Below are 27,398 nucleotides of genomic sequence, written 5' to 3' on the forward strand. Positions count from 1 at the left end.
AGGGGAGGAGCCAGAGGGGGAGAGAGGGGAAGGGGAGAAGGGGGAGGGGAGAAGGGGGAGGGGAGGAGCAGGGGAGGGGTCAAGAGGAATGGGGAGGGGAGAGGAGGAAGAGGCGGAGGGGGAAGAGATATGGGGAGGGGACGGGAGCAGGAGGGGGAGGAGGAGAGAGAAGACGAGACGCATGTGGAGGGAGGGGTCCTGGAATCGCCCGCGCGTGCTCCAATTCTGGGGGCAGTGATACTGGCTGCCGGGGGACAAGTGTTGTCCCCGATCCCGTCCCCCGGCCCCAGGCTCCAATAGTCCGCCTGACTGGCTGTTAATGGACTGCAAGTTGCATCCTCTGTGCCCTCACCCAAAGTTCGTGTGTGGAAGCCCTAACTCTGATGTGTCGGTGTTGGGGGGCAGGTAGGTTTAGGTGAGGTCCTGAGGGTGGGGCCCCCACGACGGCGTCAGTGCCCTTACAATGAGACACCAGAGAGCACTCAGCGTCGACCTCTCTCTCTCTCTCTCTCTCTCTCCCCCTGCCATGTGAGGGCACAGCGAGAAGGGCCTTCTGGAAGCCAGGACAGAGCCGGAGCCAGAACCCCAGCACGCTGGCACCGGTCTCAGGCTCGCGGCCTCCACGGCTGAGAGAAGCTGCACCGTTCTGTCGGGCCAGCCCCAGCTGACCGAGGCACGCGTTCTGCAGGACGACGGTCCCCAGATGGAGGGCGGCACGGAGCTCTGCCTCGGGGGCTGGGCCAAGGGCGGCCAGCACACGGAGCGGGAGGCTGCAGACCCTGGAGGTCTGTGCGGCTCGTCCTGGGGCCTCGGGACGCGCCGGGGGAGCCCCCGCACGGGGGTGTCTCGGGCAGAGAATGACACTTCCGGGGTCTGAATGCTGGAGGCTCACGGTTCAGTGGGGAGATAGTCTGATAACTCTCCGTCACGGCCTGGTTTACTGTGCGAGCCGCGACAGTTGGGTGAGAAGTGACCAGAGATCCGCAAGGGAGGCGTGAGAAACAGAGATGGGAACGGGTCCAGGGAGTCCAGACGGAAGCGGAAGTATTCAGGGACCAGGCAGGAGGAATCCACTGTGTCTCTTCCCCGCTGCTGGCAGCCTAGGAGGTTGGTTGTTGCCTTTGGGAGGACTTCCCAGCCCCAACGAGGCTTGTGTCCCAGGCACACGAGCGCATTCCCGCGTCTGCGGGTGCGTCTCATGGGACTCTACCGGTACCGCCGTTTCAGGCCACGCACCCCGGGCCACGTACTAATTCTTCAGATGCTATGTTTCCCCACGAATAAAACGTAAAGTAACGAAAGAAAAAAAAAAATAAAGATGCAAAGGTCCTGGAACCATCAAGAAAATTAATTGCTGTTTTGGCCTACGTGACAGAAAAGTCCCACACTTCCTCAAGGTCAGGATTTTAAAAGTATGACAGGGAAACCTGGAGAATTTAGAAAACACGTGCTCCAAATTACCATCAACGGCCGTCACACCGGTGGCTCTCACAGGCCAGGCTGACTCACACCAAGGGACTCCCGTGTTTCTAGATGCATAAAAATATGGGAAGATGATTAACCAGAATAATTAGAAATGCCTGGCAAGGTCAAGGCACCAGGAACAGTTCTTGTGTGAAAACCCAGGACCCGGGGATTACGGCGAGCACGATCCGGGATATCCGGTATGGAGTCGTGTGTTTTGGTTGGCACGGGGGACGGAGAGTGTGAACCCGCGCTCCAGGGAACCACGGCAGAGTGAAATCCGGCACACCCAGGCTCGCCCTCAAAGCCCCGACAAGACATGAAGCCCTAAGCGACACTGCTGAGGAAGCACGCGTCGGCCGATCTGAGCACGGCACACACGCTGCAAGTTCAGAGGAGGAAGAATATCGGGAATTGTGCAGCAGGTCCCCTGGGGACTCAGCAGACTAGGACGAGGACCAGAACAGCAGGCACATGTGAAGCGAGCAGGGGACCAGCCAAGAGGCCGTCGTCTGGCACAGGACCGGGTGGGGCCACCGCGGGGTCACAGGGACTCCAGCCGTCCCGGGAGAGCAAGGCCGCCTTCCCCACGCGTTCCTAGCACGGCCGGGCTCGGCGGGCTCAGCAGGTCCCGCTCCAGCGCTCCCTTGGTGGCCGCGGGCCGGGCCATCTGGGTGTGGGTGGCGGGGAGCCCGGCCGATGCCCTCACCACCTCCCTCTGGGTGCTCTGGGAAAAGTGTCCTCTCCCTGCCCGAGGACTGTGACCATCGTGCGCTTCTCTGCTGTCCCCAGGCCGGTCCTCGGCCCTCCACGCGCCCCTCTTCACCGGCACGCACCCCTGCTCTGACATCATCATCACCCCCACCGGGGTCCAGTCCCCACCCCCGCCGTGGGCCTCCTGGGGAGCCATCCTTCCTGGTAGACAGTAGGGATCTCTTACAGACACGGTGCCTCGATCCAAAAGATGGCCCTCGACGCGGCGAGTCACGGGCACCTAACGGCTCTGAGTGGAAACTTACTCTGTGTATTTGCATTATCCTAACTCCGCGTAGTTACCATGCGGTGTTATAGCGGCTTCAGAGGCACAGCACAGCCACTCCACGCTGCCACGCGTCACGAGGGCGCCCGTGATCCCTTCACCTGCTGAATCGGTTTCAACGTACGTAGGCTCCTCGGGCTCCTTCGGGTCGCTGGGTCAGACCGGCCCGCCCTCGGCGGTAGACCCGGCCGACCGCAGAATTCGGACAGTTCGCGCTGGAAAACGTCCACCACGACGGCACGAGCATTTCATCCTAAGCTTTTCTTCACGCTGTTTTTTTCTGGGTACAAAAGTAATGTGATGGTGTTGTGAGGAATTTAAGCGCTTGCTATACACTTTTCAAAAAGTTTTTGTGGGGGCGCCTGGGTGGCTCAGTCGGTTGAGCGTTCGACTTCGACTCAGGTCATGATCTCGCGGTTCGCGGGTTCGAGCCCCGCGTCGGGCTCTGTGCTGACGGCTCAGAGCCTGGAGCCCGCTCGGGATTCTGTGTCTCCCGCTCTCTCTGCCCCTCCCCTGCTCGCGCTCTGCCTCTCTCCCAAAAATAAATACACATTTTTAAAAAATTGTCCTTTGGATAGATCCTGAGTGCAGTGGTCTCCCCACCAGACTATACAGGATAATAAAGATGATCTATTACAACGTCGTCTTTGTACACCCAGTTTCGCTTGTTAGTCTGAGATCATAAATTGTTTTTCATTTTGCAAAACTTCTCAGTATCTGATACAGTAACCATAAACACAAACGCTACTTCTCCAGTTTATTCATCGACGTATAGTTACTTTTTACCCACTTCCTTCAAGCAGGCTTTGATAGATTTTCCAATTCTCAGACCCCCCAATGGATGGCCTAACATGGGGACTTGTCTGGGAGTTGATAGGCTCCCACACTTTTCCTTTTAGAGGAAAAACTATGGACCCATTTCTAGCCCATGAGATAAAATCGGAAATCTGCTGGTGGCATTTCCAGGAAATCTTTAGCCGTCCTGATACAAAGGGCCCAATACAGTTCACATAGGCCTTTGACTCCTTGCTTTCCCCAGTTATCACTGGCTTGAACACAGGTGTGATGCCCAGAGTTCTGCAGCCCCGTTGGCACCATGAGGTGACTGACAAGTATCCAGGGGAAAGCGCACGGTCTAAGGACAGCAGAGGGTTGGATGTTCTCCCCTGCCATTCTAGATCATCCACTTAGCTCCACTCAACTCTGTGCCCCACGACATTGGCCGCTACGGACTGAATCACTGGGCTTCCTTTTCTTCTGGCCTCCAGTTGGGTCCATTCAAAGAGGAGGGTAGGAGTCAGCGGCAGAGAGTGGAGGGGGGAGGACATGAGGTCCCTCTCTCGTGCTTCCCCATCCGTGTTGGCAGCGGCTGCTGTTCCCCTTCTGAAGGCCACAGCCTCTCTCCGGGGGCCCTCTGAAAGCTGCAGGCCTGTTACAGCCTTCTGCACATTCCGCTGATTACCCCACCAGGCGGGGTGGGCCTCACCCCTTCTTCGTAGTAACTCCCCCCTCCATTTAATTCCCCTCCGTCACCCACTTGAGCGTGCCGTCCCTTTCCTGCCGGCGCCCCGAGAGCGGCTGGGAAGGAAAGGGCTGCGGCCCCCTGCCCCCCGTCAGGACCAGTCCCAGACCACCTCCCCGTGGACCTCCTATCTGGTGACAAATAAATACACGGCATCGATTCTATCACTAGAGTGCAGTTAGCTCACACCCGCCAGTGAGCTCCATCCCTACTGAGCCACCCACAGATTAATACAATGGAATTCTCGTCCCCACAGGGGCAGCCCCTCGGGGCGTGGAGGGAGGGAGGTATGCCGACAAGAAATGAAGCTATCTGCTGTAACAGTTCTATTAGAGGGCGATCGAGAGCCAAGGAGGACAAGCCCCAGCCGGGAGGGCTCCTAGGACAGGTGCATCTCCCTTGCGAAAAGCCTGCACCTGCTGCCTTCTTGCCAGGTCTCCCATGGTATTTGCCAGGTGAAGAAATTGGCGGCAACAGGTGGGAGAGGCTGGATGTTTGGGTTATTTAGGCAATAGGCTTTGCTGCGATATCTCATTGAAGAAAGTTTTCCTAAATTTACCTTAAAAAGCATAAGTCCTTGGCTAAGATTTTTTTTTTTTTGATGTTTATTTCTTTTTGAGAGAGAGAGACACAGACAGAGGATCCAAGCAGGCTCTGAGCTGTCAGCGCAGAGCCCGACGTGGGGCTCGAACTCACAAACCATGAGGTTATGACCAGAGCCAAAGTCAGACGCTTAACCGACTGAACCACCAGGGCGCCCCGTGGCTGGGATGTTTCTTAAAGGAAACTAATGGATCGAAACCTATGAAGCGTCACCAGGAAGTTTGAGAAACTTTGTTGTCTTTCCCACCCAGACAGACCGTTTCAAGTTTAACAGTGTTTTCCACTAGTTTTCTTTCCTCTTCTCAAAGCCAGAATGGGCTTTAAATCCGTGAACACCTGGGGAGCGTGGGTGGCTCAGTCGGTTGAGCCTCCGACTCTTGATTTCGGCTCAGATCATGATCCCAGAGGTGTGGGTTCGAGCTCCGTGTTGGGCTTTGCACTGAGCGTGGAGCCTGCTTGGGACTCTCTCCCTCTGCCCCTCCTCTGCTCATGCTCTCACTCTCCCTAAAAGAAAAAAAAATGTAAATCTGTGGACATCAGTTAGAAATGAAATTACAGAAGCTTATCCTGTGCCAACAAACATGTTCTGGAACAGCCAGTTTTTGGAAATCAATCAATATTTTCTTTTCCTCAATCAAGAAGACAGTGTGCATCTTAAAAACATGGGTGGTGCCAAAAAACTCAAAATGGATGAAAGACCTAAATGTGAGACAGGAACCCGTCAAAATCCTAGAGGAGAAAACAGGCAACAACCTCTTTGACCTTGGCCACAGCAACTTTTTACTTGACATGTCTCTGAAGGCAAGGGAATTGAAAGCAAAAATGAACTACTGGGACCTCATCAAGATAAACAGTTTCTGCCCAGTGAAAGAAACAATCAACCAGACTAAAAGGCAACTGACCAAATGGGAGAAGATATTTGCAAATGACATTTCAGATAAAGAGTCAGTATCCAAAATCTATAAAGAACTTACCCCACTCAACACCTGAAAAACAAGTAATCCAGTGAAGAAATGGGCAAAAGACATGAATAGACACTTCTCCAGAGAAGACATCCAGATGGCCAACAGACACATGAAAAAATGCTCAATATCACTCATCCTCAGGGAAGAACAAATCAAAACCACAATGAGATACCACCTCACACCTGTCAGAATGGCTAACATTCACATCTCAGGCAACAGCAGCTGTTGGCGAGGATGTGAAGAAACAGGAACCCTCTTGCACTGTTGGTGGGGATGCAGACTGGTGCAGCTGCTCCGGAAAACTGTGGAGGTTCCTCAAAAAATTAAAAATAGATCTACCCTATGACCCAGCAATAGCACTGCTAGGAATTTACCCAGGGGATACAGGAGTGCTGATGCATAGGGTACTTGTACCCCAATGTTTATGGCAGCAATTTCAACAATAGCCAAATCATGGTAAGAGCCTAAATGTCCATCCACTGACACATGGATAAAGAAGATGTGGTTTCTATATACAACGGAATACTACTTGGCGATGAGAAAGAATGAAATATGGCCATTTGCAGCAACGTGGATGGAACTAGAAGGTATTATGCAAAGTGAAATAAGTCAGTCAGAGAAAGATGTGATATGTTTTCACTCATGTGTGGATCCTGAGAAACTTAACAGAAGACCATGGGGGAGGGGAAGGGGAAACATAGTCTCAAACAGAGAGGGAGGCAGGCAAATCACAGGAGACTCTTAAACACAGAGAACAAACCGAGGGTGGATGAGGAGGTGGAGGGGGGGGAGGGGAAAATGGGTGATGGGCTTTGAGGAGGGCACCTGTTGGGATGAGCACTGGGTGTTATATGTAAGCGATGAGCCACGGGAATCTACCCCCAAAACCAAGAGCACCCTGTATACACTGTATGTTAGCCAACTTGACAATGAATTATATATATATATATTTTAATGAAATAAAATAAAACAGAGAGTGAGAATCTATGAAGGAATAAAATAAAATCAAATATAAAATAAAATAAAATAATAAAGCATGGGTGTTGCAGCTGAGTCGCTGGCCTCCAGCACCCCCCCGGCAGTCCCCACCCTCCCCTCCTGAGACTGCCAGTCCCCCCCTGCCTGCAACACATCAGTCTGAATCCAAGCGCCCTGCAAGCAGGTGGCACTGAATTTTGAGGTGTCTGTTCACTAATACATCACTGGGTCTCGTACCCTGGACCTGAAGGCTGCTGGAAGGGGAAGGACAGAAACTCTGTCCCCCATATTGTGGTCCAGCTGGTCCCACCCAACACGGCGGAGGGAAACCCAAGTCCGAGCTCAGGGCGTGGTGGCCATGAGGCACTGGGACGCTTTGAGCCTAACTCGCCTGTGTTACGTACTGTGGGGAACCCCTGATGGTGAAGACGCAAACCCAGCTTGCAGAGGGTTTCCAGTGTAATAGGGAAATGCCCACTACCACTGGCGTTGGATAGCACGTGCACGAGAGCCAGGATGGGTGCTGGGGCATCAGGAGAGCCACAAACCGTCTCCTGAGAGCATCACAGTAGGACCGCTGAGCCGAGCCTTGGACAGCAGGGCAATTCTCCCAGCCTTGGTTCTAGAAGCACATGCCTTTCATCAACACAAATCAAATCTTAATTTTTGGCTAGTAATCTATTATAGCACGTAGCAAACTGGACATACCCCTATCCTATTTAATAGCTTGTGATCATTTCTTTAATTCTTAACACGATTCTGCTAAGGGGGCTCATTAAGAGCTGGGGTATGTCTGCACCCCTGGATGCCTGACGCAGAGTCTGGCCTAGAGGAGGTGCCCCAAACATTTGATTACCTTCAGTATATAAGCATATGCTATGTGAGTCATGAGCTGTCCTGACTTCCCACTTCACAAGGAAATAAATTACAGGCAAGGGTTTTTTTATCCTCTCCCAACTTGGTTTACCCACATCTAAGGGAAAAGAGATTCAGGAAAAAGACAAAGCTGAGAGCAGACAGCACAATGTGTATTTCTGGACGCGCATTTTGATTCAAGAGTTTATGCTTACCAAAATAGCGCTCGAGTTCACACGGCAGAAGACGATGGAAAAGAAAATGCGAAGGATTATGATGAGGTTTCTCCTAAAAGGTTGCTACTCGAAGTGTGGTCCCCAGACCAGCAACACCAGCTTTCCCTGGGAACTTGCTAGAATGCAGAACCCAAGCCCACCCAGCCCTGTCCGATGAACCCCTGCAGGTCGACGAGGTCCCCCGGTGACGGGAAGGAACACCGAGGTTTAAACAGCCCCGTTTTAAAGGACTTCAACTTACAGACTTGTTACCTTATCTTTTTTATTATTATTATAAAGAGAGAGCATGCACGAGCAGAAGAGAGAGGCAGAGGGAGAGAGAGAGAGAGAGAGAGAGAGAGAGAGAGAGAGAGAGAGAATCCCAAGCAGGCTCCACTCTCAGTCTGTTGTCCAACTTGGGGCTTGATCTCAACACCCTGAAATCACGACCTGAGTTGAAATCAAGAGTCAGATGCTCAATCGACTGAGCCACCCAAATGCCCCTGTCTTTAAGAGAGAGAGAGAGAGAGAGAGAGAGAGAGAGAGAGAGAACAGAAGCTGTGGGTACGCATCCACCCCCAAATGTAGCACCCCGGCCATCGCGCAAAAGGGTGACGATGCAGACCCCCTTTCTGCTGCCCACTGGCGTCCCCAAGAAAAGCACCTCTGGGACCAAACTCCTGGAAGCTGTCCTGTCTCCAATTGGATGGTCTCCCAGCTCGGAAAGGGCAGCACAGGACCAATCAATGATGCTGAGCCGATGATGCAGTAGATTCAGGTCAGGACCAGAGCGGGCAGGAGAGGTAACGCCTGTGGGACACACGCCAGACGCCCGTCCTCCAGTCCCGACTGGAACCATCCAGCGCCTACGAAGCGGCCACACCGGACGGAGTCAATCTGCTTCGCTGTGTTAGAGGAGCTGTGACTTCCGCAGCTACATTCTCTTTGGAGAGAAGGCCGTGTGGATGGTGGGGCTGCAGCAGGTGGGCAGGGAGGCGCCGTGGGGGGCTGGGGAGCGGGGAGCCTGCCCCAGACCCCCCACCCTACCCTGGGGGGGCCATCCGCACCTCCCCCAGGCACAGGGCCAGACGGAGACGGGCTGTCATGAGAGCCGGGGGCCAGACGTACTCGCCTCCCCAAAGAGGCTCCCCCGTGAGCGCGGGGCCCCTCCGGGGACCCGCGTCTGCTCAACACGCTTCACACAGCCCGTGAGAGGAGAGGGCAGTGGGTGATGCAGCAGAGACCCACCTCCACGGGCGCCGACCTCCGGACACGAACAAGACAGTGTTTACTGCTCAAGCACAAGACGGACGAAAAAGGAATTCTCACCCTATTAGAATTTTTCAATATGTTAGTGTCGTCTAAAGTCACACGTCCCGTCCCTCGAAGCCATTTCTACCTTCTGTTCTCCTGGTGTTGATGCAGAAATGCTTCCAACATCCCACGCTAGGAATGGGAGGAGAGAGGGAAGCAGACTCCTGGAGCTGGGAGTCGCCTTGGTGTCACCTCGGGATTTCTTGATCATCTCCAGATGTTTGAGGAAGCCGAAGTTCCGGGAAGATCATGACTTCTTCCAGCTCATGTGACGAGTGGCTGAGTCAGAACCGGAACGCAGAACCTCTGAGTCAGAGGCCGAACTGCCCTGACACCACACTGCTTGTAAAATCAAACGCGCGCCGGGGCGCCTGGGTGGCTCAGCCGGTTAAGCGTCCGACTCTCTGTTTCAGCTCAGCTCACGATCTCGCGGTTCGTGAGTTGGAGCCCCGCCTCGGGCTCTGCACTGACGGCACGGAGCCTGCCTGGGATTCTCTCTCTCCCCCTCTCTCTCTCTGACCCTCCTCTGCTCTCTCTGTCTCTCAAAATAAATACTCTTAAAAAAATGAATAAATAATACGATTAAATGCACACGCACACACATACACGCACCCCCTTAGTCACGGACACGTAGAATGTTCTAGGAACTAAGAGTAACGCACGAACGATGACTCTTGGATGTGTCCAGTAGAGCAACTGAATACAGGTAAGTCTTGCTCTTCCTCTGTCTTGCTCTGTTAAATGGGGAAAGTGAGGAGAACTGTAAATTGTATATATCACCCCATTTCCTCTATAAAAATCTCACATCTAGGCACCCGGGTGGCTCAGTCCGTTGAGCATCTGACTCCTGATTTCAGCTCAGTTTGTGATCAAGGGTTGTGGGATCATGCCCTGTGTCGGGCTCCACGCTGACTGTGGAAACTGAGATTCTCTCCCCCACCCATCTCTCTCTCGAGAGAGAGATGGGGGGACGGGTAGAGAAATCTATGGAAGTAGGAATATTTTAAATAAACAAGCACACTGCATAAGCCGTCATATGACTTTCACTCTCCAAAATAGCATCTGGAGCCCAGAGCTGGTGGTTACAGAACAGTTATGCCGTGTCCCAGGGCGCGACACTCCTGAAACCGTCTAAGACAGTGGCCCCCGCACAGACCCCCAACTGGCCAGGCGAGGGCGGGGATCGTTAGCAACAAAATCAAGCTGTAATAATGTTCTATGAACATTATTTCTTATCGTCGGTCTTACGTATTGAACACCAGGCAAGCACGTGACAAACACAGTCACGAAACGTTGCATCACTCCATACCAAGAGTTGAAATTCGGGCTGGCACCATAAAAAAGCACCCGGGAACTTCTCAGTATTCCCAAGTAGAGGGCGAGTGGTTGAATGTGCCAGTAACTGGATGTCCGTTTCCAGGTTACTGCAAGGTACTGCCGGGTCTGTGGCCAACATCGCTGGGGTCATGCAAGGAATGCACAGTCTTGGCCCCCACCCCAGACCCAGGCATCAGAATCTGCACTGTAGCGGGATCCCCTGGGAATCTGCATTCACGTTAAAGCTTGACAGGGAAGGCATTAGATGGGACTTGATAGATATTTGGTGAAAATCCTGTATTTCCTACTCTTTTGCCTTTTCAATGCCACAAGAAAGCAACTGCTGGCAAAAGAGGTATATTATCCACAACGGCAATATGAAGCAATTATTAAATGCTTTCTGTATGCATGGCATTGGAGTAGGTTTTTTTTTTTTTTTTTTTTTTTTTTGAGAGGGCCTCATTTTATCCCTCCTATGTAGACTGATTGAAATTAACATAACTGGCCGCATGTTCGTGCCTGGGAAGGAAATCGTGAAAAGTTTCTGGAAGAAGCCTTCACCAAATTTCTTTCTATGAAAGGGGATTTGAAACGGAGGAGCCAGCAGAAAGGGAGATTTTGAAGGTACAAGCGAAAAAGAGGGTACTGGAGGAACGAGGTGTCTCAAGGAGAGAGAGAGTTTCCACAGCCCCCACCCCAGCTCTCAAGTGCGGAGAAACGCTGAGTGGGGAAGTAGGAAAACAGAGGCAAGTAAAGTCAACTACTGTGGTTAATTCGGCAGAGGCGGGGGCGGGACAGGTGGGCGCAGTGGGAGCCCCCCGCCCCCCTCAACCCCCCCTCCCCGCAGTGGGGGCTGAGCTGCCCTGAGAGCAGGAGTCTGGAGAAGACCCTTGACAGAGACGTGCTTCCGGAAGATTCAAATCTGCTCCGCGTTGCAAGGACTCAAACCAGTCCTGCCTTCTCTGCCTGGAGGGGTTGTGCCCTCTCACGGGAAGCCCATCTACCATATTTCTTCTCGAGACAACTGTCCTCTCCCTCTGCTGCATCATGAACAGCTTTCCTAGAAGCTGGCCTATTGTTCTCATGCCTCTGATGCCTCTATTCTGATGCCATCGCCTGGTACTTGCTGGGTTTTGTGTTAGGCGTAACTTCTACAATGGGAGCCGTATCCTTACACCTTGCTAATGCATCAAAAGCGTGTGTATGCCTGGCTTCAGAACAAAATTTGTTACCTGTGTTTGTTTACAAACCTGCATGTTCACAGTGGAAAGAAAAATTATCGAGGTCAAAAGTGATTCTCAAAAGTGCGATTGCTGCCCTCCAATTTTGTTTGCCTGAATACCTTTAATGCATCAGACCATCAACCCTCTCGTGCACTTGTGAGTGTTCATTTGGGGCGCCTGGGTGGCTCAGTCGGTCAAGCATCCGACTTCGGGCTCAGGTCATGATCTTGTCGTTCGTGGGTTCGAGCCCCGTGTCAGGTTCTGTGCTGACAGCTTAGAGCCTGGAGCCTGCTTCGGATTCTGTGTCTCCTTCTCTGCCCCTCCCTGCTCACTCTCTCTCTCTCTGTCTCTCTCAAAAATAAATAAACATTAAAAAAAAATTTTTTTTAAAGGGTGTTCATTTAAAAAAAATCAGTAAAAAACCTCTTTTCCATTATTTTCAAGTTCTTATAATATTAAAATTAATAAATTTCCCTGGGATTTTTTTGTTAATAGTAATAAATCCACCATGGAGGAGTACAAAAATTATTACCCAAAAATACAAAAACACTAATTCAAAAGGGTACATGCACCCCAATGTTTATAGCAGCATTGTTTACAAGAGCGAAACTATAGAAACAGCCTGAGTGTCCACTGACTCATGAATGGATTAAGAAGATGTGGTATAGGGGTGCCTGGGTGGCTCAGTCGGTTAAGCATCCAACACTTGATTTCAGCTCAGGTCATGACCTCACAATCTGTGGTATCGGGCCCCATTTTGGGCTCTGTGTTGAGCATGGAGGCTACTTGGGATTCTCTCTCTTCCCTCTCTCTCTGCTCCTCCCCTGCTTGTACTCTCTCTCTCTCTCAAAATAAATAAATAAACTTAAAAAAAATAAAGAATTAAAAAATTAAAAATAAAATGGAATGCTAAAAATCAAGCAACTCTAAAGACAAGAAAGGAAGAAAAGAGGAACAATACCAGCTAAAAAAAAAAAATGAAGAAAAACAAACACACGGCAAATAGCAAAATGATAGATCACAAGTCATATCAATAATTACAATAAATATAGAGGATTAAACTCCCCAAAGAAAAGGCAGAGACGTGCAGAGTGGATTTTAAAAAGGGAGACCCAATGATATGCTGGGTACAAAAGATGTGTTTTAAATGTGAACACACAGATAGGCTGGAAAAAAAAGGCGGAGAAGGCCCAGACACGATGGGTAAGGCTACAGTCCCTGTACTGACATCATCTCAAAGATGCGGAGGGAGCAGAGAATCACCAGAAAAAGGGGAACATTTCATAATAATAAGAGTCTATTTATCATCAAGCTGTAACAATCATAAAGGCATATGCACCTAATAACAGAGCTTCAAAATACACACGGCAGGGCTCAGGACAGAAGACACTTTTCTCGACTCACACCACACACCCTGCAGTTGGCGTGCAAACACACAGCCCCTGCACACATCCTGTACTTAATCGCCCCAAATCAGGAGAAAAACCAGAGATCCTGAGCAGATCAGGCAAACTCAGAAAATCAGAGGAAGCTTTCCATCTCACTCTGTTCTCACCAGATGCAAAACCTTGCAGGGATCTTAGCCATGCACATTTGGTTGCAAAACATTTTATTGTTTTTTGCTGCTGAGTGGGTCACGTGAGTAAACTGACACCGAGCCCAGGCATAGCCCAGGTCACTCTGAAGGCAGTCCTGTCTCCTTTAGAGGTCGGGGTCATCTGCGGTGAGGTCACAGGGCACCCACACACCCAAATACCTAGTGGCTCTCTTTTCAGTGGGTGTGGCCCTGAGTGTGGGGAAGAGGGAGGCTTATCTCTTTTCTCAACTCTTAATATGTAGAAATTTTACATCCCAATACCTTGCAGCAAGAAGGAAATTAGTCCAATACTTAATAATAATTAATAAATTACAATTCATGAAATTCTACTTATTGCAAAAAGGGAAAAGAATTCCATTAGCTGGATACAATTGTTTGTCATACCGCAAAATTGCATACAGAGCAACAGAAGCAAAATCTTGCACTGATGAAACACAGCTATCCCGTTCATTAATGAACTTTATACACTGTTCTGTTTTCAAAGTGCCAGTAAATATTTCAGATTATAAGCAATTTAAGGGTTTCTTGTTCAACCACAGATTTAAGCTCAGCTCTGATTTAAAACAAAAAAAAAAATAGGGAAACAGGAAATGATTGTGAATGAAAAGCAGAACAGGAGCCACGTGACCCATGAGGCACAGAAGATGAACTTCAAAAGACAGTGCCGACGGGGTGCCTGGGTGGCGCAGTCGGTTAAGCGTCCGACTTCAGCCAGGTCACGATCTCGCAGTCTGTGAGTTCGAGCCCCGCATCAGGCTCTGGGCTGACGGCTCAGAGCCTGGAGCCTGTTTCCAATTCTGTGTCTCCCTCTCTCTCTGCCCCTCCCCCGTTCATGCTCTGTCTCTCTCTGTCCCAAAAATAAAATAAAAAAAACGTTGAAAAAAAAAAAAATTAAAAAAGACAGTGCCGAAGTTTATCCTAAGGCGAAAGAAGAAAGATGTGCGTACGTATTTAGCTGTGAAGATATTTGTTGAAGCTTTGTTTCTGATGGTGAAAAATAGGAGGCTATCTGTGAGTGTCCACTGATAGGATAGGCTAAGAAATTTGTCACACGCACACACACACACACACACACACACACCCCATGTAGCCAGTAAACATCGCGGTGGCCAAATGTTTCTTACCCCAGGTTGATGTTTAACCCTGGATTATCGAACTGTCAGGGGCAAGAGTAAACTGACAAGGCAACAAAATATTAGGTACAGTACAATCCTAATGATACTTGTCCACAGGTTGACAAGTGTAATTACACGGGTAAAAGAACTGGTCATGTGTACATACCATGATCATCTCCGAGTCTGGGAACCATAGGTCATTTTTATTTTCTTGTTTTTGCTTCTTCTGACTTGCCTACGTGACCTTCTGGTTACAGTTGGGTCTACCTGAGATCCCTGCTTTCAACCAAGCGGTACTCTGAAGGGTTGAATTTGTCTCCCAGAGGATGTGTTCAAGTCCTAACCCCCGGGACCTGTGAACGCGACCTTCTCTGGAAATAGGGTTGTTGCAGATGGAATTAATAAAGATGAGGTCCTGGGGCACGCGGGTGGGTCCGTCGGTTGAATGTCCGACTCTTGATAACGGCTCAGGTCGCGATCTCATTGTTCGTGAGTTCCAGCCCCAGGTCGGGCTCTGCGCTGACAGCACAAAGCCTGTTGGGATTCTCTCTTTCTCTCCCTCCCTCTCTCTCTGCCCTCCCCTGCTCACGTGCTCTCTCTCCCTTAAAAGAAATGAATAGTGGGGTGGCTCAGTCGGTTGAGCTTCCGACTTCGGCTCAGGTCATGATCACACGGTCTGTAAGTTCGAGCGCCACGTCGGGCTCTGTGCTGACAGCTCGGAGCCCGGAGCCTGTTTCAGATTCCGTGTCTCCCTCTCTCTCTGCCCCTCCCCCGTCCATGCTCTGTCTCTCTCTGTCTCAAAAATAAACATTAAAAAAAAATAATAATAAAATAAATAAATAAATAAATAATAAATAATAAACCTAAAAAGAAATAAAATAAATATGAGGTCCTGCTGGAGTGGGACCCGTGTGTTATGAGAGGAGGGAAGAAACATGGAAAGAACACACCAGAAGGGAGACGGGCATGTGACGACCGGGACAGAGACTGGAGGGAGGGGGCTGCCGGAGGGGGCTGGCCAGAACCCATACAGGCAAGGACGGATTCTCCACTGAAAGTCTTTGGAGCTAGTGTGGCCCCACTGGTATCTTGATTTCTATCAGTTCTGCTCTCCACAATCCCATCGTACCTACCAATACCAGCGCAGTAACAAGACAAATGCGGCTTTTATCAGGCCCAGAGTTTTCCCAGTATCCGTGGATGGCTCAGATTCAGTGCGTCCTAAGCCCCTCACTCACGGTGACGGCCCCTAGCGATGCTGAATGCAGTGGCCGCGTCGCCCCGCTCTCCAGGGAAGCCCGCACTCCCAAGGCAGCGGCAACGCCACTAGGCCCTGGGGACATTTTCAGAACCTTCGGTGTCTTTCCGATAACCTCGTGAATGGCCACCGGGCTTGCTGTCCTCAGAAATTTCTGGAAGCTTCTTGCTGGGAGAAGCACAAGAGGAGGTAACAGTGATTCCACCAGGCCCGAGTGGGAGATCGAACTCCCCCGGATTGTTAAGGAAAGACTTGGTGAGGACTACTTAGGGAGGAGGCCAGGGGGAAGGGAAGAAACCAGGCACAGCCGGGTGTCTACAGACGAACCAAGGGGAAGGTCATGCCCACCGTGGGGTCGATGCAGCTGGGAGGGGGGCTGGAGGGGCCTCCGGAGGGCAAGCCCTCCTCCCCAAAGCAGTCTCCCACAGCGGGCACAGGACACGCAGCGGCCAGGCGGTGGCCGGGCAGGGCAGAGATGGGTCCAGGGGGCAGAGGATGACGACGACCCCAGAGGTATCTTCCTGAAAGAGCCCAACCTAGCGGACGACCCGAGGGAGCCACGGAAACCCCAGGTCATCCAAGAACGTTCTTGTCACGCAGCTCGCGCCTTTTAGCAACTGTGACTATTCAGTGTGCAGAGATAAGTGACACTAGAAGTCAAGTGTGGGGAGCGCGTGGGGGAAAGGACAGTGAATATTCAGAAAAGACACTTGAAAGAGAGAAAGAAGCCTGACAAAGGCCTTCTGTCATCTCTGACGCTGCTGCGGTCCCCGGCTGCGGAGGACACGAACCGCATGGCACCAGGCGACAGGCCCCTCTTCCTCCCGGGTCTCTCTCTTCTCTGCTTTGGCTCGCCAGCCCGAGGCCGCGGAACACAGGCCCGACGTGACCACGCGCACACGGGAGAACCAGGCCACGGTCATTTCTACCTCTTTCCGTCTTTCCTCTCACAGTTTTTTTGTTTGTTTGTTTTTTAATTTTTTTTTTTTAGTGTTTATTTATTTGAGAGAGAGAGAGAGAGAGAGAGAGTGACAGAGCACGAGCAGGGGAGGGGCAGAGAGAGGGAAACACAGAATCCGAAGCAGCTCCAGGCTCCGAGCTGTCAGCACAGAGCCCGACGCGGGGCTCGAACTCACGAGCCGCGAGGTCACGACCTGAGCAGAAGTCGGACGCCCAACCAACTGAGCCACCCAGGCGCCCCTCTCTCACAGTTTTTAGTTGGGGCAAAATCCACAAAACATGCAATTTACCACCGTAACCATTTTAGGGACACCATTGTGCGGTTATCTGTACACTCACTTGCTGTGTAACCACCGCTGCCGCCCATCTCCAGAACTTTCCGTCATCCCGGATTGTAACTCTGTCCCCGTTCAACACTAACCCCCGTCCCCGTCCCCCTACCCCGAGTGCCCACCCTTCTGCTTTCGGTCCCTGTGAACTCAGCGCCTCTAGGGACCTGTGACGGAGTGATGTGCACAGTGCTAGTCTCTCTGAGACTGGCTTCTGTCGTGCACAGTGCCCTCGAAGTCCACCCACGCTGTCCCGGTGGACGCGTTTCGTTCTCGTTTGTGGCCGAGCGATACCCCTCTGCGTGCACACGCCACAATCTCTTTGCCCGTCAGCCGTCTCTGAGGGGCTCTGGGCACCTGTGCCCTCAGGCAACTGCCGGGTCTGGGATCCCAGCCCTCTGCCCTCTCTCTGCTGCCATCACGCACTTTGTCCCTTAGGGTCCTGTCCCCGGGTCCCTCCACACCACCCCAAGCCTGGTTGCCAAACAGCAGTGGTTTCCTCTCCCTCCCTGTCTCCTGTCAATCTTGAACAAGGGCACACAATGAATGCCCCTTTTTCGTCTCAAAGGTTTTGTTGCCAACAACCGCAGGGAAGCTGACAAGAGATAAAAACCAACAAACCAGGGGAAGTGACAAACATTCCCCAGTCCTGCAGGAGCCACTGGCCCCAGCCTACAGCCCTCGGCTCCCTTCTGAAGGTCTTTCCAGCCAGGTCCAGCCAGGGCTTTCCACCTTCTGTTCTGAGAACTGGCTTCTCTGTCCCCACCCCTGTCTCCTGGGCTCAGCCAAGTACAAGACACGATGAGCTGCTTGATAAGCTGTTTCTCCCTGACAGGTCCCGGGCCTGAAGGGCCACGCAGGGGAGACGTGGGCTCTGTGCTCGGTCAGACTCTCCAGGCCACAGGGCCCATCCCAACGGGGCTCAGCCCGTGCCAGCAAGGCACCCTTCATCCCGGGGACTGAGGGGACAGAAGGCACGGCCAGCCACCACTCTCCACCCCACAGCCCCCAGATCAAAGCCCCCTCCCATCCTACCAACTCAAGCCACCGTCACTCTGTGGCCCGCTTCCCCGCCGAAGCCCAGAGCTGGCCTAGAGGCCGTCTTAACAGAGATACGGCTTACGCTCTATGTAATTCTAACAAAATCTTTATAATTCTCTATGAGGAAGGGGAAGTGACCATGAAAATATTTTCTTGCATGCACAGCCTTGTTGTCTATCAGGGAGAAGTATGAAAAAAAACAAAACAAAAAAACTAGGGCACCCGGGTGCCTCAGTTGGTTGAACGTCTGATTCTTAATTTCAGCTCAGGTCTAGATCCCAGGGTCATGGGCTGGGGTCCCACACTGGGCTCGGTGCTGAGCACAGAGCCTGCTTCGGATATTCTCTCTCTCTCTTCCTCTCTCTTTCTCTTTGCCCTTCTCCCTTGCTCTCTCTCTCAAAAGAAAAGAAAAGAAAAGAAAAGAAAAGAAAAGAAAAGAAAAGAAAAGAAAAGAAAACAGCTTGAGCTTAAACGTGAACCCCTCATGTGTATTAGGGGTAAACAGACCGCTATAACAGGAGTCCAAAAACAAGGTGACTCAGACGGGAGCTGAGCCCTGTCTCCCCCAGCCACCTGGAGGTGAGTGGGTTGACTTCCCGGGTCACCCCAGGGCCCTACGGCCCTGTATCATCTTGCCTGCATAGTAGAAGCTGGCTCACTTCTCTACGTTCCCAGCTGCAGGAACAAAGAGAATCCAGGAAACCGGTTTGTGTTTAGAGACACGGGCCGGGAGTTGCCCGTGGCACGTCCGTGCACATCCTATCAGCCCAAGTTCAGGCATGGGACCACACCTTGCTGGAAGGGAGCCTGAGAACTGCGGTCTCTACCTGGTGGCCAGGCAGCCAGCCAAGGTTCAGGCGCTCTGTTAGGTTTCTCTGCCTTACGCGTGTTACGACGTACACAAGATATCAGCACAGCGATGCCCGTGTAATTCATAAACACACCAATATACTTGGGGGTGCAAGCTAAGATCGGCTCAGCCAAAAGGAACACACGACCGAACAAGGTTTGGAGACACGAACCCACAGGATAAAGGCCGAGCTTCTCAGCCTGTCCCTCCCGCAGGACGTGGCCCAGCTCATCTCTCCCAAATTCTCCAGGCACGCTCCCAGCACGCTCAGCCCTGCCCGGAAAGTTCTGGCACGTCGCACCACTGTGCATTATTCCCTCTGCCTCCTGCCGTGTTTCCGCTTCTCCTCAGCACAGACTCGTCCTTCCAGACCCAGTGCAAACATCCCACCTCCTGAGGAGCTTTTTCTCATCGTCGCACCTCTGTTCCCTAGCATTCTGCGTGAAACTCCGTGAGAAAGCCTGCCGCGGTGCCTGGACACTCTGTCCTCCCCTCGGGCACGGGGAGCAACAGCCTCTACCCTTCTGTTCACATTCCAACCCCAGAACCTGTGTCACCTTCTACGGCAACGGGCCTTTGCACATGTCATTAAGGATCTTGGAGGTCTCGAGACCGGGCGATCGTCCAGTGGGTTCTATGTGGGTGCGAGGGTCCCGAGATGTGACTGAGGCTGGGGGAGCAGAGTCAGACAAGGAGACGTAAGGCAGGAGGCAGAGGCTGGACTGACACTCGGAAGGGGCGGAGAGCCAAGAACAGTAGGTGGTCTCCAGAAGTGGGAAAGGCAGGGAAATGGATTCTCCCGTGGAGCCTCTGGAAGGAGCCGCACGCGGGGACACCTTGATTTCCACTCACTGACACCCATTTCCCACGTCCGACCTCCAGAACGCTAAGATAACACATCTCTGTTATTTGAAGCCACTGAGTTGGGGACAACCTGCCACCGCGGCCCCTGGGAAACTCACACAATGCCGTTCTCTCCTGTGGGTTCCTCCAGGTCACGTGCAGGGGCTGAGCCCCCAGTGTGCCCAGCACGGCATATACAGCAGAGGCCCCAAGAGGGGTTGTGAATGACAGCGGGGGGGGGGGGGGGGGGGGGGGGGGGGCTGGGGGGGGGGGGGCAGGTCGAGGGGTCGGGGGAGCAGCCGCTCGCGACTCGGAAGGACCTGGATTTGAACCCCGCTCTGCCACTCACAGTGCGCGGTAGGTCTGAGCAAGTTTCATTCGGGACCCCGTTGCTTCACTTGACGTCCCCGATGACCGTCTGGCAGGTGTGTGCGAGGACTAAACAACAGAGGTGATATCGGGCGTTTGCATTTTGGACGGTAACCAAGGAAAACAGAAAACAGGGCCGTGAGGCACGACGGATGAGCTCACGAGCTCGCACACGCCCCGCACACGCCTCCGTCCCTGCCACCCGGCTGTGCTTCCTCCTCCGGACCGTCCCCCGCGGGAATCCCACCCGCGCCAGCCCGCTCTCCCGGGACCCCTGCCCGTAGCCACCCCCCACCCCTGGTGGGGGTGCCTCCCCTCCTGCCAGCCCCCTGCAGCTGGGAAAGCCCCGCACGGGGGGAGGGGACTCAGCAGAGACCTCCAACCCCTCCCAGGCCCGCCGGCCAGCCCGGAGCCCACGGTCAAGGTGTGGGCACGCTCGAGCCTCCGCAGCCTCTGGGGGCAGGACTGTCCTTGCCCCTCCTGCTCCTGGCAGCCCTCGGCCTCCCCGGGGCTGGGAGCCGCATCCCTGTGACCTCCGCCTCTGCGGCTTCGTGGCCTTCTCCCGTGTCTCCTCTGTGGCTCCCCTCTCCTTCCAAGGACATCGGGCCTCTTGGATTAAGAGCCAAACCTACTCCAGTAGGTCCAAGATGAGCTCATCTTGACCAGTCACCTGCACAAGGACCAAATTTCCAAACGAGGGTGTATTCTGTGGTCCCAGAAAGGACAGGATGCGAGGGGGACGCTAGCCAGCCCGGCACGCCAGTGTGCCACGGGTGTGCCACGGCCGTGTCCCGCCCTCCCGGGCAACTGCCTTCGCTCCCCAGGACCTCAGGCCCCAGCCACACGGCCCACCTTCACATGGCAGGTGTGCCACTGGCTTAAGCAACTTCGTCCTCCACAAACATGACCCATCCAAACCCCGGCCTCTCTGCGCCCGGCCTCGCCGGCCCCAGTGACTCACTCCACACTGCTGCAGCCACCCAATCCTGGGGCCACGGCACAGACGTTGTCATCGTCTGCAGCTGCTGTCTCCCTCTGAAACCACGCATTCATAAAGCTTCCCGTGGCCTCTTCCACACCAGGTGCCACCTCCAGTAACAAATTTGTGACTGCTTGGTTTCCATCAGCGGGCGGAACGATGACCCCGCCGGGGTGGAGCCGACCTCCAGGAGAGGCGGCCCCCCACCTTCCCTGCTGCACTCCCCCCCCCCCCCACCCCCCCCACCCCCCACCCCCGCCCTACTTCCTTCCGCCCTGCTTGGGCCCCAGGGCCCCCTTCAACCACTAGTCAAGGTCCCGGACTTCCTTGCCACTTTGTCCCAGAAGAGGCCAGTTCTAGATGCCTCAGAGGGCGGGCCTTCTCTTCCCCGCTGGCCCAGGGTGTGGCTCACAATAGTCACACGGCCCGAGGCCCCTGCGGGATCCCGGCAGAAACCTCAGCCGGGCAGTCCTCACTGAAACCCAGACTGCAGTCTCTTCGAACCAGCCCCTCCCTCCCTTGAACCACTCCTCCTCCTCGGGCAAAAACCGGAACTGCCTGAGGGCGACGCCCTGCAGCCCCCCCCCCCCCCCCACGCCCACAGCCCACCCAGGACTCCAGTCCTTTCTACCCTACAGGTGGCCTCTGGGTAATTACAGGAAATGCCTACCCAGCCTCCGCTGGACTCTTCCTGGGAATCGCCCCCACGTCCTTCCCCTTTATCCGTCTCTGCTGGAACCTTCCAGCAGCATTTACATTTGCTCCCGTCTTCCCCATTTTTGAAACAGAAGAAAGCTCCCTCCGCCTCACGTTCTCGCGCAGCTCCCAGTCTCTCGCCATCTTGTCTACACTTGCTGCGTCACCTTCCTGGGCTCCAGCTCTCCTCGGGGTTCCCAGCGGCCCCACATCGCCGCACACTTCCGTGGGGCAGTCAGGAGTGGCCTGCCTTCTTTGCCACGGCTGGCCCTCCTTCCTGGAGCTCACGCCCCTGGACTTCTGGAGCCCATATCTTCCTCCCGCCCCTTTGGACCTCCCACCCCCACACGCTTTGCCGCCTCTTTTCCTCCTCTCCCTTCCCAAGGCTGTCGGAGGCTCATTTGGTTTCTCATCCTACACACTCTGCCTTGGTCCCTTGTCCAGTGGCTTCGGCCGCCCTACGGATGGTCTCTGATGGATGCGCCCGTAACCTGCCGCAGCTAAGAAGGTGGTCTGGGAAGGACGGAAGCATTCTTCTCTATCCTTCGAGGTCTTGCCCCTGGAGTAATAATTAAATTTATGTGAGACAGATCGACAGGACAGAAGACAGCGTTTTATTACGTGCTCGCAGTGGCCCGCGAATGAAATTGAGACCCAGAGAAATGACCAAGGCGGGCAGTTTTTCCGCTTTTTAGACAAAGAGACAACGGATCCGTGAGGAATTGACGAGACCAGAAAAGCTTAACTTTGGGAGCTTCCGGTGGTAGTGAGGGATTCTAAACAGACTTGGGCTGGGGAGTAAATTAGTAGAAAGTGACAAGGGTTGTCTATACAACCTTCTCGGCCCTCAATCTCCCACCGCTGGTCATAAGGGTGCCTCTTCACCTCCTGGGACAGAGAGGGCACCTTTCACATGGGAGATTTGTTTCCCACTTGCGGGGGGACAGAGGAGGGTCTGAGTGACCTTTCCGCACAGGCAGAGGCACCGGGGCACGGAGTATTAGAACAAGGAGAGCAGAGGAGTGAACGACGCTGGAGCAAACCTGGGCCCGCTGGAGACAGGAGCAGAGAGCGAACAGCCACACTTCTTCCCCCACAGGACCGGTCCCGCAGAGCAGAGGACGCCCGTGTGGCCCCTGGATGTGTGTACTCGCTTCTTCCCCCACTCTTGTGGGGGTGACACTCACCGATAAAGTCTTAGCGCGCAAGCCAAGATGTTCCTCGACATCCAAGAACACCGTCCTGCTCTCGGAATCGGGACCGAACCCCTTCACACCCCCTGGGATAATGAGACTCAAACAGGCGAGTAGTGACAGGTGTTGATAAGGATGTGCAGAACGGGGTGCCCGGTGGCTCAGGCAGTGAAGCGTCCGGCTTCGGCTCGGCTCATGATCTCACGGTCTAGGAGTTCGAGCCCCGCGTCAGGCTCTGTGTTGACGGCTCAGAGCCTGGAGCCCGCTTCATATTGTCTGTCTCCCCTTCTCTCTGCCCCTCCCCTGCTCGCGTTCTGTCTCTCAAAAAATAAAATAAAATGTTAAAAAAAATTGTTTAATAAATAAATAAAATGAATAGAAAGGATGTGCAGAAATCAGAACCCTCATACTCTGGTGGGAATGTGAACTGGGCAGCTGCTTTGGAAAAGAGTCTAGCAGTTCCGCTAATGATTCAAGACAGAGCCACCACTGGGCGCAGCACCTGCACTGCGGGCAGCCTCACCTGGGAGAAGGGAAGCGTGCCCCCCCACCCCCCACAGAGACGGTCACGCCCATGGTCGCAGGGGCATTGTTCATCAGAGCCTCAAAGTGAAAACAACGCAATTATCCATCAAGTGGCAAATGGATAAACAAAACGGGCATTTCCTCATAACAGGATATTATTCAGCCATAAAAAGGAGTAAAGTACTAACATATGATACAACATGGGTGAACCTTGAAACCTTATGCTGAGTACAAGAAACCAGTCCCCCAAGACCACATGTTATATAACCCCATTCAAATAAACTTCCAGAACAGGAAAAGCTATAGATAGAGACGGAAAGTACATTACTGGTTGCCGAGGGCTGAGGAGAGGAGGCTGGGAGGTGGGGAGGAGGGGGGTAACGGAGATGTGAGCTACAGCCGGAGTTTCTTTTCGGGTCGATGAAAATGTTCTAGAATTGACGGTGGTGATGGTCGCACAGATCCGTGAATATACTAAAAGCCTTCGAATTGTACACTTCACATGGGTACATTGCGTGGTTCATGAATTATATCTTAATAAAGCTGTATAAAAATGATAACACAGTCTACACTGATCGACTCTGAAAGATATTCATTATCTCCAAAGTTCTGGTTCCATTATATGCGAAGTATGATCTTACTCGTGTTTGTTTTTTTTGAAACACACACACACACACATAATTTATGCATAGAGAAAAAAATGTGGAAATACACACCCCCAAATGTTACATTATGTTTAGTCACTGGGATTATGAGGTTTTTAAATATATTCTTGCATACTTTCTGAATGTTTTGCAGGGAGCATGTGATATTTTTCCATTAAAAATAATATACTTAGTCATCTACCCTATTTTTTAAGAGTATTTATTATAAATGGTTACCAATGTGTTTTTTTCTTTAAAGAAAAAGGCAGCAGATTGCTCACTGCATGACCTCTCAAAGATCTGAGACACCACGTCCTCCCTTTCTTCCCATGAGTCTTCTGTGTCCAGAAGAGCTAGAGAGGTCTTGTGTCCTGGGTCAGCGATTTGGGAAGAAGGCACTGTGCTACCTTTAGTCCATAAGCGACAGTAAACTCTCGTCACATGATGGCACATCTACACGGATTACCCTCCAGGGATGCCGTTAAGAACCAAATGTTACCCTCCTGAACACATTTCCCTAAATACTTAAGTCAGAGTAACTGGGGCTAGGGAGAGCAGATCCCGTCATGGTCGAGATACAGCCCTCATTTATTAGAGAAAGGACAACAATAACAACGTCCGTGGCAGGGGCTGATCGAGTTGCAAATTCTCAAAATACTTGAATATGGTTTCCCATACCAAGGTTGTGGTTTCAGGACTGCAAATTCACATTCCTCCAATGCCGTTCCCCTAGACTAACTTCATTCGTGGGACCAGACTCCCATGATACATACCCTGGGGATGCAGCGACAAACCCTTTGTGGGATGGAGGCCACACCCACAGCCCTCAGGAGGGACCCAACAGAACGCAGCCCCCAAGCACCCTCCCACGTGGTCTGTGGGCCTCTGCGTGGCTCCGGGAGGCCCCCTGATTCACAAGGACCCAGTAGAGATGGGAGGGAACACAGAGTCAGAGGCTGGGCTGTGCTGACAGCGGCTCAGGTGGACAGGAAGGTGCCAAGTGAACAGACTTCAACACACCAATAAGCTCGTGGGACGGGGAGTCCCTTTCCACACAGGAAGCCATAAAATGCTTTCATAAGGTCTGTACCTGTCCGGAAGGAGGATTACAACTCAAAATGACACTGGGAAGGTCTGCACGGCCAGGCCGAGTGGCAAGAGGGAAAACGTAAAGAAAACCGAGGGCACCTTACACCCTGGAGGACAGATACACTGACTTCTGTGCTGTAAGGAATCCGCAGATACAGCAGCTCCACTGGGAAGCAAAGAGCTGTCGCTTCTGCCTCTTGGGCCTTTATAGACCCAAATAAGCCAGTTTCTGAAAGCTGGCGAGAAGCTCCGTGCGTTTACCGGCGTTTCCTATCGGGAGTCCGTGACATGCCCACATTTCAGGGTCAAGACGGTGGGAGAGACACACCTCCGTGAGGTCCACACGTTGAGTGTATCGGTGCTTCTCAAGGTGCCTGTGTGACGTGTAAAGTGTTTCTGTCCTGTTTCTACCCAGCGCTTGAGGCTGATGGGGGCGGGGCGGGGAGGGGAGAGCCGCGCAGGCTTCTGAGGACCGACTGAAGAAGGACTCGACTATTCGGCGTCCGGTTGGATAGGTGTGCCCCCACTGATCCAGCTGACGTCCTGTCGGTGGGCAGCAGGGCAGCCTCTGCTTTTCTTGCTTTGACAAAGTCCCAAGGCTCCTACGACAGGACGCACTTATACAAGGCGCGCTGGAGAAAATGGCCGGGACCCGGATCACAGCGCGCCATGAGGTCAAAAGTGCTGGGAACCTCCGGAAACCGAGTTCATAGTGGGGACCAGGGCAGACGGACAGAGGGTGAGAGCCTCCTGCCCTTCCCACGGGAAGACGTGACCACAGAACCCCCCCCCCCGTTCCCACCCCCACTTTGTCTGGGTCATGCTCAAGAAATGAAAACAAGTCACATCCCTCACAAGTGCCACGTCCGGATTGTGCACGACGGTCTGAAAGCCACTTTGTCATAACGCGTGATGATGACACTTCTTAAAAATGTGTGCTCTCGCGGACGTAGATTAGGTTAAGAGGTCAGAGCAGCGTGGTATGTCGGACTGGGTGTGGGATACCTACACCACGACCAGGCTGTGTGTGGCCTGCAAGTGAGCCGTGGCCAAAAACCCACTACTGGGGGGGGGGGGGGGGGCAACAGTGACCGGCTAACGAGTGGCAAATGTCTTCACGCAGCGCTCCTCAAAACTCTCCCAGGGCAACACCCCTTGAAGTCGGGGAGTGTGACCCCAGCACTGCAAGCACTGCTTTTCCTGGAAGTCTCCTGTTTAATCATTAAAAATGCATGCGAATCCTGCCTCCACCCCCCACCACCAAAACCAGGAACTTTGAGAAACATCAATATCTCAGGAGGCTGTTTCTGGTTTTTTGTTTTGTTGTTGTTGTTGTTGTTTGTTTTTTTTTTTTTTTAAGATTCTGGCAGATGGCCACAAGCCCCGATACTGGAGATGCCACACAGTGGAACCTCACACCGCCTGAGCCTGTGCCACGTCGTGGCCATCAGACTTGCTCTCAAGGTCCGAGTTCCTCTCCATCTCTGGGGCTCCGCGGACAGTGCCGCAGACCCGGCTCTTCCCCTACGTTTGCTGAAGATCCCGCGAAACAACAGGACCTCGCTCAACAAGATGTGGGTTTTGTGGGGCCTGATGTGACACACGTTGGCAAGCAGGACACAATCACGTACGCACCAACGCGGTAAACGAATCTACTCTTCAAGAGGAGAGTCAAGGGTTCAGATTTCCTTTTTTTCTTGAACGGTGGTGGCTTGCTTTCGCCGGGTAAGGAAGGAAAGACGAATGAGATTTTTACCATTTGCATTTTCGTAACAGACGTCACGTGGGCCAGAGGTTTGTGGACCGCTCTGCCGCGGGAAGCGGCGATGCACCTTTAACAGCACGCACGCCTGCACACACACACACACACACACACGGAGCAGCGCGCCTCCGAGCCCCGGGGCACTGCACGCACCAGTGCACTCGCCGTAAACTAGCAGGTGTGGTGACCAGCCGGCGCCACGGAAGCCGGCCACACGACAGAGGTCGGAGCATCGTCAGGTGACTCGGCAGGTGCATAGCGATCACCTGTTGCCCGCCCAGTGGAGGGGCCAGGTCAGCAGGGGAAGCTCATCAGTGGGCCACGTCTACGTGACGATCGAGGGCCCAGGTTGTTCAACCGAGGGATGCCGCCCACCCGCTCCGGGCCAGCCCCGCTCTTCCCACCCAGGCCCGGCCGGCGAGTCCCCGAAGCCCCTCGGTCCGTCAGCCCATCCGCCCGCCGTCCGCGCTCCCGAGCCAGCGCCGGGCGCGAGGCGGCGGTGGCGTGTGCTGACGTCATATGGGCCGCCCGCCCCCGATTGGCCGCTGCCGCCTCACCAGACCCCGAGCGGACGGGCGCGCGGGCGGGGCGGGGCGCGCGGAGGCCACGCCCCCAAGCGGCGGCCCGGGCAGGGTCATGTGACCCGCGGCCCC

The 27,398-nt window shown here is 53.3% G+C and overlaps 1 long non-coding RNA gene across 1 annotated transcript in view; it reads right to left on the minus strand.

The window, feature by feature from the left end:
* The window catches only part of LOC125930327 (uncharacterized), a 23,701-nt gene extending 2,655 nt beyond the window's left edge, over positions 1 to 21,046 (minus strand). Inside the window, exons 1-2 of the long non-coding RNA XR_007460151.1 lie at positions 20,819 to 21,046; positions 19,838 to 19,926 (exon numbers count right to left, since the gene is read on the minus strand). This is a non-coding gene — a long non-coding RNA (uncharacterized LOC125930327). The remainder of the gene's footprint in view (positions 1 to 19,837; positions 19,927 to 20,818) is intronic.
* Between the last annotated feature and the right edge of the window lie 6,352 nt (positions 21,047 to 27,398).

Source organism: Panthera uncia, chromosome A2 (assembly GCF_023721935.1).
Source record: "Panthera uncia isolate 11264 chromosome A2, Puncia_PCG_1.0, whole genome shotgun sequence".
NCBI classification, from domain to species: domain Eukaryota; kingdom Metazoa; phylum Chordata; class Mammalia; order Carnivora; family Felidae; genus Panthera; species Panthera uncia.